Source organism: Notamacropus eugenii, chromosome 5 (assembly GCF_028372415.1).
Source record: "Notamacropus eugenii isolate mMacEug1 chromosome 5, mMacEug1.pri_v2, whole genome shotgun sequence".
NCBI classification, from domain to species: Eukaryota; Metazoa; Chordata; class Mammalia; order Diprotodontia; family Macropodidae; genus Notamacropus; species Notamacropus eugenii.
The window spans coordinates 81,165,405-81,178,513 of NC_092876.1; the positions used below are offsets into that span (position 1 = coordinate 81,165,405).

Sequence of the window (13,109 nt, forward strand, 5' to 3'; positions counted from 1 at the left end):
TTTGATAGGCGTTATTCCCATTTTACAAATAAGGAAACAAAGAAAATAAGCATTTATGAGCCACCTATTGTGTACCAGGCCCTGTGGTAAATGCTTTCTAAATAGTATCTCATTCGGTCCTCATAACAACCATGGGAGGTAGGTGCTATTACTATCCCCATTTTACAGATGAGGTAATTGAGACAGACTAGCCCAGGGTCACACATATAAAAGACTGAAGTTAGATCTCAAGTCAGATCTTCCTGACTCCAAGCACAAAATTCTATCCATTTTACCACCTAACTTTCAGTACCAGGGGGATGCTCACAACAGGACCCCTGGACTAGTCATTCCTGTGTGACTCTAGGTCTAGGGAAGACATTGGAAGAATCCTGAAAAAAAACCACATAAGTCAAAAGTCAGTCAATGGGCTTCCCCAACCTTCAGTTTTGTATTGCTGACAGTCCCTTTACACGTCTGGTTTCAGTAAAGTCATGTTCATGTGGCATCTTGGGAGCATCAGAGAAGTGAGAAGTTAAATTCTGTGGAAAAAAGATGTAATACACAAAGAAGAAACTAAGTTATCACTCTTTGCAGATGATATCATGATATACTTAGGGAATCCCAGAGAGTCAAGTAAAAAACTACTTGAAATAATAAACAACTTTGGCAAAGTTGCAGGTTACAAAATAAACCCACATAAATCATCTGCATTTCTATAAGACTAACAAATACCAACAGCAAGAGAAAGAAAGAGAAATCCCATTTAAAGCAACAGTAAACACTATAAAATAACTGGGAGTCTACCGGCCAAAACAAACCCAGAGACTATATGAAGACAATTACAAAACACTTTTCACACAATAAAGTCAGATCTAAGTAAGTGAAAAAACATCAGTTGCTCGTGGGTAGGCCAAGCTAATATAATAAAAATGCCAATTCTACCTAAATTAATTTATTTATTCAGTGTCATACCAATCAAACTACCAGATAATTATTTTCTAGAGCTAGAAAAAATAATATCAAAATTCATCTGGGAGCACAAAAGGTCCAGAATATCAAGGGAACTAATGAAAAGAAATGCTAGGGAAGGTGGCCTAGCCCTACCAGATCTCAAATTGTATTATAAAGCCACAATCATCAAAACCACTTGGTACTGGCTAAGAAACAGAGGGGTAGACCAGTGGAATATGTTAGGTACTCAAGACACAGTAGTTAATGAACATAGTAATCTACTGTTTGATAAGTGCAAGGACCCCAGCTTCTGGGATAAGAACTCACTGTTTGACAAAAACTGCTGGGAAAATTGGATAACAGTGTGTCAGAAACTGGGCGTAGACCAATGGCTGACACCATATACAAGAATAAAGTTTAAATGGTTACATGTCTAGGTATAAAGACTGATACTATAAACAAATTAGGGGAGCAAGGAATAGTGCATTTGTCATATTTATGGAGAATGGAGAAATTTTTAACCAAACAAGAGATAGAGAACAATATGAAGTGCAAAATGGATAATTTTGATTATATTGAATTGAAAAGGTTTTGCACAAAGTCAATGCAACCAAGATTAAGAGTGAAGTAGAAAACTGGAAAAGAATTTTTGCAATTAGTGTCTGTGACAAAGGCCTTGTTTCTAAAATATATAGAGAACTGAGTCAAATTTACAAGAATACAAGTCATTTCCCAATTGATAAATGGTCAAAGGACATGAACAGGGAGTTTTCAGAGGAACAAATCAAAGCTATCTGTGCTTTGTCACACAGGAAAAAATGCTCTAAATCACTATTGATTAGAGAGATGCAAATCAAAACAACTCTGAGGTACCACACTATGCCTATTAGATTGGCTAACATGACAAAACAGGAAGATGATAAATGTTGGAGAAGACGTGGAAGAGTTGGAACACTAATTCATTGTTGGTGGAGCTGTGAGCTGATCCAATCATTCTGGAGAATAATTTAGAACTATGCCCAAAAAGGCTAAAAAAATGTGTATACCCTTTGACCCAGTAATATCGCTTCTAGGACTGTATCCCAAAGAGATCATAAAAATGGGAAAGGGTCCCACATGTACAAAAAAATCTATAATAGTTCTTTGTGGTGGCCAAAAACTGGAAATCAAGGAGATACCCATCAAATGGGGAATGACTGAACAAGTCATACATATAATGGAATACTATTGTGCTATAAGAAAGGATGAACAGGAAGACTTCAGAGAGGCCTGGAAGAACTTATATGATCTGATTCTGAATGAAAGGAGCAGAACTTTGTACACAGTAACAACCACAATGTGTGAGGATTTTTTCTGGTAGACTTAGCCCTTCACAGCAATACAAGGACATAAAAAATTCCCAATGGACTCGAGGCAAAATGCCTTCCACATCCAGAGAAAGAACTATGGAATTATGGAACTATGGAACAATGAAGCAGATCGTTTTCTCTTTCTTCTGTTTTATGGTTTCTCCCATTCATTTTAATCCTTCCATGCAGCATGACTAAGGTGAAAATGTACTTAGTAAGAATGTATATGTAGAACCCATATAAGATTGCACACCATCTCAGGGAAGGAGGGGACAGGGAGGGAGGAAGGAGGGAGGAGGGAGTGGGGAATCTAAGATTTATGGAATTGATTGTAGAAAACTGAAAACAAATAAATTAATAAAAATAAATAAATAAAATTCAAATTAAAAAAATAAAAAAGAAGATGTAGTAAGTGTAACAAGTCAGGCAAGGGGGGGGCCAGAAGAAAGAGCACTGAATTCAAAGCTGGAAGACCTGAGCTCAAGTTCCACCCCTGGTGTGTGACTTGGGCACGTCAGGACACCTTCGTGTGAATCAGTTTCCTCTTCTATAAAATAAAGGAATTGCAGTTGATTTCTACTCTCCCTTCTAGCTCAACTCTGTGATCCTGACCCTGAATTAGAGGGAGCTCTGAGGCTTTAGCCAACCAGAACCCAGAAAATCCCTGACCTAGGGTTTTCCTAGAAGCATCCTGAGCCCAGTTCTGCTGCAAATTTTCACTTTCCTGGACCACAGTAAGCTCCCTAGGGAATTAGTTTTGGCCTACAGTGGGAAGACAGGTCAGAAATGAGAAAAGTGGTCACTGCTCACTTTCAAGAAGGAAAAGACCACTGAACTGGGCCTGCACTCAGCATGATTCAGAAGCAAAAATAGATGATGTGGTCTTTGGCTGAATCCACGGAGACCTGTGACTGGAGCAAGGGAGGTGTCCTGGCCAGACCATTTCTGGGGAACTGTCCAATCCAGGTCATGGACTTTAGGAAGGATGCTGCAAAGAAGACAGAATGATATAGTAGGAAAATGGAGAATTTGGCATTAGAAGACCTGGGTTCAAATCCTAAATCTGATTTCAATACATATTTGACCTTGGGCAACTATACATAACTTGCCTGGGCCTTTTTTGTCCATGACTACATGACCTCTCTGGGCCATTCCAACTCTGATTCTTATGATTTTAAACCAAATGATTGTAAGGGGACTGGACTACATGCCATATGAGCATCAGTTGAAAGAACTGGGGATGCTCAAGTCTAAGGGAAAGATAAAAATATATCAAATATAATATAAAATAATTTAGATAAAGACAAAAATATTTTTTTCAAAAGAATGAAAAGAAAGAGCCAGGTAAGAAGTCAGATACAATACCACTTACCAGGAAGGCTGAGGCTGATGAATTGTTTGAGCTCAGGATTTCTAAGCTAAAGTAGGGTTAATACATGGCAGATATCCAGACTAAGTTTGCCACCAAAACGGTAAGACCCCTGGAAAGGCTGAGGAGAGGATTGCTAGGTTGCCTGAGGAAGGACACTAACCCACCCAGAGCAGAAACAGAACAGGTCAAAGCTCCCATGCTGACCAACAGTGGGAGGTCCCTCAATGGCTACTGCACTTAGGGAGGCCCCAGACAGCAGAACGAGGAGCAACTGGAATCTTCATCATTATCATCATCATCATCATCATCATCATCATCATTATTGATATAGCACTTTAATAAAGTTATATTAACAATATATGTTATATTATACCAACCAATAACAAATTATTTGCATTAATAGTGTATTAATAAATAATATATAGCACATTTTTAGAGAACTTTATGTTAACTCATCTTGTCCTCACAACAACCCTGTAAGGTAGGTGATGTTATTATCCCCATTTTATAGATTAAGAAACTAAGGCAGACTGAGATGAAATTATTTATCCAGGGTCACATAGGGACGGACAGACAGACAGACAGATAGACATTTATATTTATATCATTGTATTTCAATCTAATTGATTTCCTAGATAATCTTATATATTTCATGAATTTAAAAACATGATTCTGAAGAGGAAGGAAATAAGTATTTCCTAGTTTCAGCAGACTGCTTAAAAGTCATAACACAGCCAAAAAGTTAAAAGAGGCTACTCTAGCCCATTTCTCAGGTCCCTTAAAGGTCTAGTATTCTATGATTCCATGGCAGACAGGAGAAAGGGTCCTACCTGGGGATTGTGGGGAGCTGGGGGGAGACACTTGAGGGCTTAGACTATCCCACTCTGTACCCAGTGAATCCCTCCCAGGACACCAGAAAAAAGGAGAGAGCTCTGACTTCATCCCAAATCAGTACTATCCAAGATGAAAGTAATATAATTATTGGGTCTTTATTGGATAACTACTGTCCCAGAGCGAGGCGGGTTCATCCAGGGAGATAAGGACCTGGTTGGTGAGAGCAGGCAAAGAAGACAGCATTCTTCCCCACGTACTCAGTGGAAATATTGTTGGGGGGTGGGGATGCAGACAGGAACAGGTGTCCTAATTCACAGTGTAATAGAAAGAGCCCTGGACAGGAAAATAGCATTCTGGTCCTAGCTCTGCAAAGAATTGGCTTCATGGCCTTGGCTAAGTCTCTTCTCCTCTCTTGGCTTTAGTTTCCTCATGGCAAAAAATGAGAGGGTTATATTTAGTGATCTCCAGGGCCACTTACAGCTTTGACATTGTGTGCTCTGAGGTCCTCTTAATCTCTGATATTCTGTGTTCTAAGGTTCCCATCTCCATCTCACCCCCAACGAGCTCTTACATTCAGTTCTCACATTCAGAAGTTATATGATTTTGTGAGCATGGGCCTGCTCCCTGCCATTCCCATCCTCCCTCCTCACTAATCCATACAATCCGGGCTATAGGAGAAATAGACTCAAAGACTTGGTTGAAGAACTGTTCTAGAATATAGGCACGAAGGTGGAGAGGGGGAGGGGAAAAAAGAGAGAAGAAGGAGGAGGAAGAGTGCCCTAGCTGGAGCCTTTGGTGCCCACAGACTAGCCAAAATACAAAGACTGAGCCCATATTATAGATAGGTCCTTCTACAGAGATGGTCCTAGCAGGTACAGGACAGTTCATGAATATAGAAATCAAATCCCCAAACAGAACTCAACTAGCCTAGCCTGAGGCTCTCCCCTCGGACCTTAGAGCCCTCTCCACTCTTCTCCCAGGAATCTTCTAATGGGATAAGGGATAACCCCCATTCTTGCCGTATGAGGCTCACCAGGTCTAGGGAATAGGGGACTTGAGCTACATAACTCATCAACACAGAAAAATCAAGGCTGAAGGGCTGACTGGACTAAGGATTTAAATTATCTCAGACTCCCCTACCCATTCTCTTTCTAACCCTCCCCTCCCTCCCCTCTTCCCCTAGTGGGATGGAAGCTGAAGCCAGCCAGAGAAAAAGTTTGCTTTGTGAGAAATGAAATCTAGCCCTCAGCCTGGCGGGGTGATTAATCCCCCTAATGATTTACTGATTTGCAAAGAGCCTGCTTTGCATATCGAGAGAGCAGGGAGATACATTCAGCCAGTGCAATTCCCCTAAAAATGGATATAAATATCCCAAGCAATTGACCATCCCCAATTTGAATATTCTGCCAGTGCATCATGGGGGAGCTGACAGGCCAGGTCAAGAAAAAAAAAAACCCACCATGGAAATGCTTATCCCAGGGTAATATTTCATGCCCTCCATCAGCCAGAGCTCCACCCCTCCATTCCCCCATCCCAGCTTGGAACCTGGCTCAACAGATCAATAAATCAAAGCTGCCTACACCAACCCTTCCATCCAACACCACCACCACCCCTGACGGAAAAACTATCCTCCTGTGGGCAGCCACTGACCCTAGGCAAATCATTTCCTTTCTCTGAGCCTCAGTTTCTTTGCCTGTAACATAAGGATATCATGCCACCAAACCAACTCACCTCCCAGGGTCAGTATCAGGATCACTGTGTGACAGTGGGTGGTCATTGCCCTTTGTAACTACAGAGTAGTAGATAGAAATGTAAGCTATTATTATTACTTTTTAGTTATTAATATTACTGATTCATCTTGACCTAGGATGATTCCTAAGGTCACACTCCCTACTCCTTAGGCATAGCAACAGAATGAAGCAAAGGAATGGTGGGGCAGAAAAGATACCTGGATCCAAGACTTGGCTCTGCTACTTCCTGACTGCTACCTGACATCTCCCTGAGCCTTGGTTTCTTAAATTGTAAAACAGGACAATGAACTAGATTCTCTGTAAGGTCACTTCCACCACACATTCTGTCACCCTAATAAACACTACAGGAGGAGGATTAATATTAGCTATAAAAAAATCTTCCCAAAAGAAAGGTGGCCAGTCTGAGGGTCAGTAGCTAAGATACCCTTCCTTTCCTGGTGGGGAACTTCAGACGTAAAGAGGAAAGATGGCTGGGTTAGGTGAAGAGGGGTAGATGGGACAGATGACCTCTGACATGTCCTGCTTAAGTTAGGAGTCTGTGATCCTCTGAGACAGCTGGGGTGATGCCAGGTTCCCCTCAGGTCAAAACTGATACACATTCCAACCCAGACATGCTGAGCTGAGTGAGGCAGGGAGGGGCAGCTCAGGTGCTGGGCACGTAAACAGCTGTGGGTGGTGAAGTCATTCCTGAAAAGATTTAGCAAGAGGCAAAGCCTAGGACAGCATATGGGGGAAGGGAAGCAAGGGTGACTTCCTAAGGAAAGGCTTTTCCCTCTGACCCAAATGGCCTCTGCATCCCAAGCCTAAGGTGGGGAAGGAGGAGGAAGGGAGAGTTCTGTCCAGCTCTAATGACAGTACTTGGGTGGAAATATCACCCTCTCTTTTCAATCTCTCTAACAAACTGGAAAGGCAAGGTAGAAATGATTCCACCCATTTTGCAGGTAAGGAAACTGAGGCTCAGAGACAAAGAGACTTTTAGTTACTCTGAAGTCATACAGAAAGTTAGGAACAAACCAGAAATAATAGTACCAATGGCATTTATATAGCACTATTTAGCCAGCACCTTATAGATATCGTTTCATTTATCCTCACAAGTACTCGGGTAAATAGGTACTATTATTATCCCCATTTTAGGAGGAAACAGATTACGTGACTTGCCCAAGGTCTCCAAGCTAGTAAGTATCGGAGGCTAAATTTGAACTCAGGACTCTCTGACTCCAGATCTAGCACTCTATCCACCAAGTCTCTTGACTTAAGGATTTATTAAGAAATAAACCTAAGGCTTCTCTATAGTTAAGAATATAAAATAGAATGGATGGATGCAGAAACAGACGAACAGGTCAGCACTTGCCCTCAGACACCAAATGGGTGTCCACAAAAATGGGGTTCCTAGCCAGAAAAGCACTGTGATTTTAACGGGCCTCCACTAGCCTTAGTCTCAACCCCTTTCATATTCCTCAAGCCAGATGGGATTCTCTGATGGGACATCATGCCACCTGGGACAGTAAAGAGCAGGCCAGGGCTAGGACCCCAAAGCTGACTCCTCCCAGGGAGCCTTTCCAAATAGACCTGCCCTGAATTTGATCATTTGTTATTCCTGCCCTACACACACACACAGGCTTCATGAAGAAGACAGACTTTGCACTCAGAAATGCTGAGAAGTCATAGAATTTAGAATTAAGAGCAAAATGGTATAATGAGAAAAATCAGTCTAGTAGACAGGGCAGTGGACTTGGAATTACCTTGGAAGATCCGGGTTTAAATCCCACTTCATATACTTACCGTGTATATGACCCCAGTCAATTTACTTAGCACGTGTTTCAATTTCTCTATCGGTAAAATGAGGCAATTTTGCTCAGAAGTATCTAAAGGTCCCTTCCTAGGTGAAATATATGAGTTGAAAAGTGATTTATTTAACCCAGCATTCAGTTACAGACTGGTAGGGTGGAGAAAGACTCAAAAGTCCTGGGTTTGAATCTCTACTCAGCCACTTCATGACAGAGTGACCTCAAGGTCACAGGGCATGAACAGATCTATTATATTAGCACACCCCTTCCTTCTGAACTTCAGTGTCTCCTTCTATAAAGGGGGTGTAAAGGAGACAGGACAGGACTCAGAGATTTCTACTATCTCTTCCCACTCTGACCATCTCTGGTCCTATCCCCTTGTGGCCAGAACTTCTCCTTGGTCTCTTTCTCTCACAGACCTTGTGGGGGTCTTATAACTGACCAGCTAAGGTCTGGCAGTCTCCTGATTGAAGGGTCTGAGACAGAGCTATGCCCCCTCCCACGCTCCAGGATGAGCAGTCATAAGATAAAAACTCCCCTCATCCCAGCTGCCTCTAACAAACCTGGAACAATAGAAAGCCCCTGGCCTTCCATTCACAGTATGTCCACCCAGTCAGGGCCCTGGTGTTTTCATGTGTTTTCATGGATGTGGGCTCTCTGACTAGTATCTGCAACTAGGAGGTATAGATCTATATCATAATATTCATGCATATATGTAACTGCTCATAGGCATGTTGTCATGTGTGGGCTGTATGGTTGTGTGTGATTTCTGCCTAGCTACACTTACGTGTGGTTGTGTGTGGTTTCTGTGTGACTGTGACATTTCTGTGGTTTTCTTTGTGCTCAGTAGCTATGGCCCAATCTATGTATATATTAACATGTGGAAGTCAAGGTAGCTTGTATGTGTGTGGCTATGTCTGATCTCTGGGATAATGAACAGACTGCTGGATGTAATATGTGTGGTTGTGTTTGCATCTGTTCTAATATGTATGTGGAACTGTGTGAATACACTGCCCTCTACAACCCTGACAGAGGCCTGCAGGACTCCCCTCCCCTCTCCTACCCTATCTCCAAGCCCTCCTTCTTGTCAGCCCCTCCCCATCCTGCCCCTTCCCCAGACAGCCCCGCCTCCCTCCTGAGACCCCCCACAGAGACAGGCCCATCTGCTGGACGATCAGTGACCTGTGTCAAATGAGGCAGGAGTTTGGGTAGGCCGGACTCATTCTGGGCCAGAGTAGGCAGGCAGCTATGCTGGGAAAGCCCCCAGCATGGGAGTTGGAGGAGGGGAAGGGGGAGGGGGACAGATTGACTGATGTGAAGGGGAGCCCTAAAAAAGAGAAAGGGGATGGGAGGAAGGGGGGGAAGGAAGACAGACTAGAGCTGCTCTGGCAGGAACGCTCTCTGGAAACAATGGAAAAAAGCATGGGCTTGGGGAGGAAGAGGAGCCTTTTCCCCCCCTGGGGATATAACTTTGGACACAGTGTCACACCACAAGTACCCTGACCTGGGTAGCCATCAGACATTTCAGAGCAAGCTTCCCCTTGGCCTGGTGTGCTTTAGTATGTCTGTTTGTGTGTGTGTGTGTGTGTGTGTGTGTGTGTGTGTGTGTGTGTCACGCGCATAGGTGCCTATCTGTGCCTCTATCTGTATCCACTCTTGGTTGCACCAAGAGGAATTCTGCTTCCATCTCTATATGCCTGCTCTGGCTCTGTCTGCTGCAGGGAGGCTGACTGTGTACATTCTTGCTTCTGCGTGTGTTAGTGCCTGTATGTGTCCATGAAGGGTCTGCACATATCTGTCTGATCTCTGTGTATCTGTGCATGTGTATCTATTTCTGACTGCATCTTTGGGGTCTGTGTACTCATCGGCATGGATCTGCCTGCCTGCCTGAGGGCCAGTGTTGTGCAGGAGAAAAAATATATATTCAGTTGGGGGAAGGGGGAGGGGAAAAAGCAAAAGCCTTGCATTTGTTTCCCAGATCCATCCTTGGCTCGGTGTGTCTGTCACCTTAGGCAAGTCACTTTCCCTTAGTTTCCTCATGTGCCAAACATGGATAATACTCCATCCTCAATAATATTCTGTCCTGACTGTCTCCCAAAGCTGTTGTAAGGATCAGGTGAGATCAGATGAGTTTCAAAGAAGCATAGAGCTCATCCAGTCCAGTGACCTCATTTGACTGAGAATGGATGGGAAAGTGAGCTGTAACCATGAAGTACTCCTGAAAATGGAAGCTGGAGTATTATTACCTGGGGGGGGTGGGGGGGTGGAGAGAGAGGAAGGGTTGAGCTCCAGCCAAGAAGGGAATTCTTCTCTCTGCCTCCATTAACTCTGAACAGAGAATCTGCTTTGAACCAAGCTTACACTGGTTAAGTCCTTGCTGATCTAGATTCCAATGCCAGAGGCGGTTCAGTGCTATGGCTTGAAACCTCCAAATCCAAATTGGAAAGAATTTTGACTTGAAAAATAAATCCTAATCATTGGTGTTCCAAATCTTGAAATTCCAAAACAGAGGAATGATTTTTACTTTTTATCCTGAAAAAAAAAATTCTATTTTCTGTCTTCCACATCTCTTCCAGCTCTAATGGTCTGCAGGTGATGTTCTAGCACAAGACTGAAGCCTGGCTAAGGTAGCTGGGTGACACTGGGGTAGGAAATACAGCTTCAATACCGCCCTTTTCCATGTATCATCAGCTTCTACAGGCAGCACAGATCTAAGAAAATGTTCTCCAACTAAAGTAGCCAAATAGGTTAGAACATAGACTACTAGAACAAGAAGGGACCCTGGAACATCAAACAATAAATATCAGAGCTGGAAAGTATTAGACTCCAAAATTCTAGCATGGAGAACAGAGACTGTGAGCTGAAAGGTGCCTAAGAATTTCAGAATTGGAAGAGATCCTAGAGACAGCCTAGTTTAACCCTCTCATTTGACAGATGGAAAAAATAAGGCCCCCCCAAAAAAATAAATGTGAACTAGTGTCCAGATCTTGAAATACCAAAACAGAAAAAGCAAATGTGACTTTTTCCTGGAAGTCCCCATCAGAGACTTACTTCACTTCTAAGCCCCACCCAGTCCCCAAAGGTTTGAAGTAGAATCCTTTTTGCCCCTGAGGATGGAAATAGCTGGGGTGGTATCTGGTGCTAAGTCACAGCCTAGGTAGTTACTCACTAATGGCTGAGCCTGAATCTAAGTATCACTTGATATACAAAACCCACAGTGATGATTCAGGAGGGATTTTTTCCTCTCCCCAAACTTTGCCCACAGCAGCTAATGGCAACGGCCCCCAATGGTGATCACTACGTGACGACAAGCTCTTGCTTAAAGGCTCATGGACTGGAGAGGTCCCCACATTTGCTGCTGATGCCAAAGGCAAATAAGTGCTACACTGCTTTTAAACACTTGTTATATTACCAGAAGATTTCTGTCCCAACAAGAAATCAGTGTTGAGTTTACAGTCAACAATGCAGTACTGGGTTGAAGGCAGGATTCAGAGTTGCTGAGTGAGAGCAAGCTTTCTCAGGCTTTTAGAACTGGAAAAAATTTGAGAGACCTCCCTAGTCCAGTGGTTCTTAGCTCCCCAAAGTGCTCAACTCCTCAAAGGATCTGGATTCTCATCCCATCATCGCTGCTTACTATGTGACCTTGGACAATAACCTCTCTGAATCTTAGTTTTCTCATCTGTAGGAATCCTTTTGGCTCTAACTGCTATGATCTAACTACTGCATTAAATGACACTCAAGTGGAACTCAGATTCCATTCAGACAGAACAACAATCACTGTCCATTTAAAGATTCAGTGCTTTTGGGTTGTTTTCCTCCCCACCCCACCCCCAGACCAAGGAAGACTGGATGGGTTTGATCACCTATGTTTTCCTGTCACTGAAACTTTTTTTCTTCCTGGAAACCATTTGGATATCTAATTCCTTTGTTTTACAAATAGGGAAGCTGATAACCTCAAAGCAATAGTTCAAGTTCACCCTGGTTGGGACATTAGTGTCAAGGCTAGGACTAGCACCTGTGACTCCTGTCCCCCAAACACCAGGTTCTTTTCTGTCACCTAGGCTGTGAATCTTGATTTCCTGGTCCAAAGGAAAAGAATCAGGGCAGAGGGGAGAAGCCTTTTGAAAGGTAAAAAGAACAAACTTACCCAGCAGAAGGGGTCTGCCTCATATCTTCAAAAGGGCAAGGCCTCAGGAGCGCAGCCATCTGACAGCCTGAAGTGAGAAGACATTTGGGAAGCATTTCATGGCAATCCTGGAGGCCTCAAGTTTCTCAGACTTAGCCACATTAAGAGCCTATGGTAGAGACAAAGAGAGTAATCCCTAAAACTATGGGTGGTGACAGGGAACGACTGGGAATCTGTCCTCAATAGGGAGGTGGAGTAGCCAAAGTGTCTGTCACCTACTGTCTGTCACCTACAGGAAGTATAGAAGACTCCTCTGAAGGTCTTCACAGAGTTCAGTCACTATCTGAGAAATCTATCTGTGTCACGGATGACTCTCAGAATGGTCAATGCTTCCCTAACTCACTTGGGAATCTCCAGAGAAAAGAAAAAGAAGAATAGTTCCTATATCTATAGCATTTTATGTTTTATAAAAAGATTTTCAGAAAACTCTGAAAGATAAGCAGTGCAAGTATTATTGTTATACCTATTTTTAAGGATGAGAAAACTAAGGCCCAGAGATGACAACTTGAGCTCAGAACTCAAAGAATGACAGAACTAGAGATAAACTACAGATAATCTTGGATATCATCAAGTTTATAGATGAAGCAGTTGGATCAGAAAGGGGTAGGAATTCAAAACAGTAGTAAGTAGCAGAGGGGAATCCCCATTTAGGTCTCTTGACTCAAGGCCTATACTCATTCTACTACCACTACATGAAACTGAGACCTGATTGTGTGTGTGTTCGTCCTTCATTGTTGAAGAAGACCATGTTATCAGAGAAATAATGACATGACTTGCACTTGACTTTGTTTTGAGTGAGGGAGGGCTGTGCAGGTCACCAGTCTCACTTCTCCTCCAGAGCCATTTGAATCCAGTGACCAGATATTCAACAGGATGACTGGAGATGACCCAGGATGA

General features: G+C 43.0%; 1 long non-coding RNA gene across 7 annotated transcripts in view; it reads right to left on the bottom strand.

The window, feature by feature from the left end:
- Positions 1 to 13,109, bottom strand: part of LOC140504694 (uncharacterized) — a 78,934-nt gene that overhangs the window by 63,679 nt on the left and 2,146 nt on the right. For 4 of the 7 annotated variants that reach the window (XR_011967205.1, XR_011967206.1, XR_011967207.1 and 1 more), the window contains exon 2: positions 12,174 to 12,321. This is a non-coding gene — a long non-coding RNA (uncharacterized lncRNA). The remainder of the gene's footprint in view (positions 1 to 12,173; positions 12,322 to 13,109) is intronic. The other 3 variants (XR_011967208.1, XR_011967203.1, XR_011967202.1) reach the window with 1 other exon arrangement.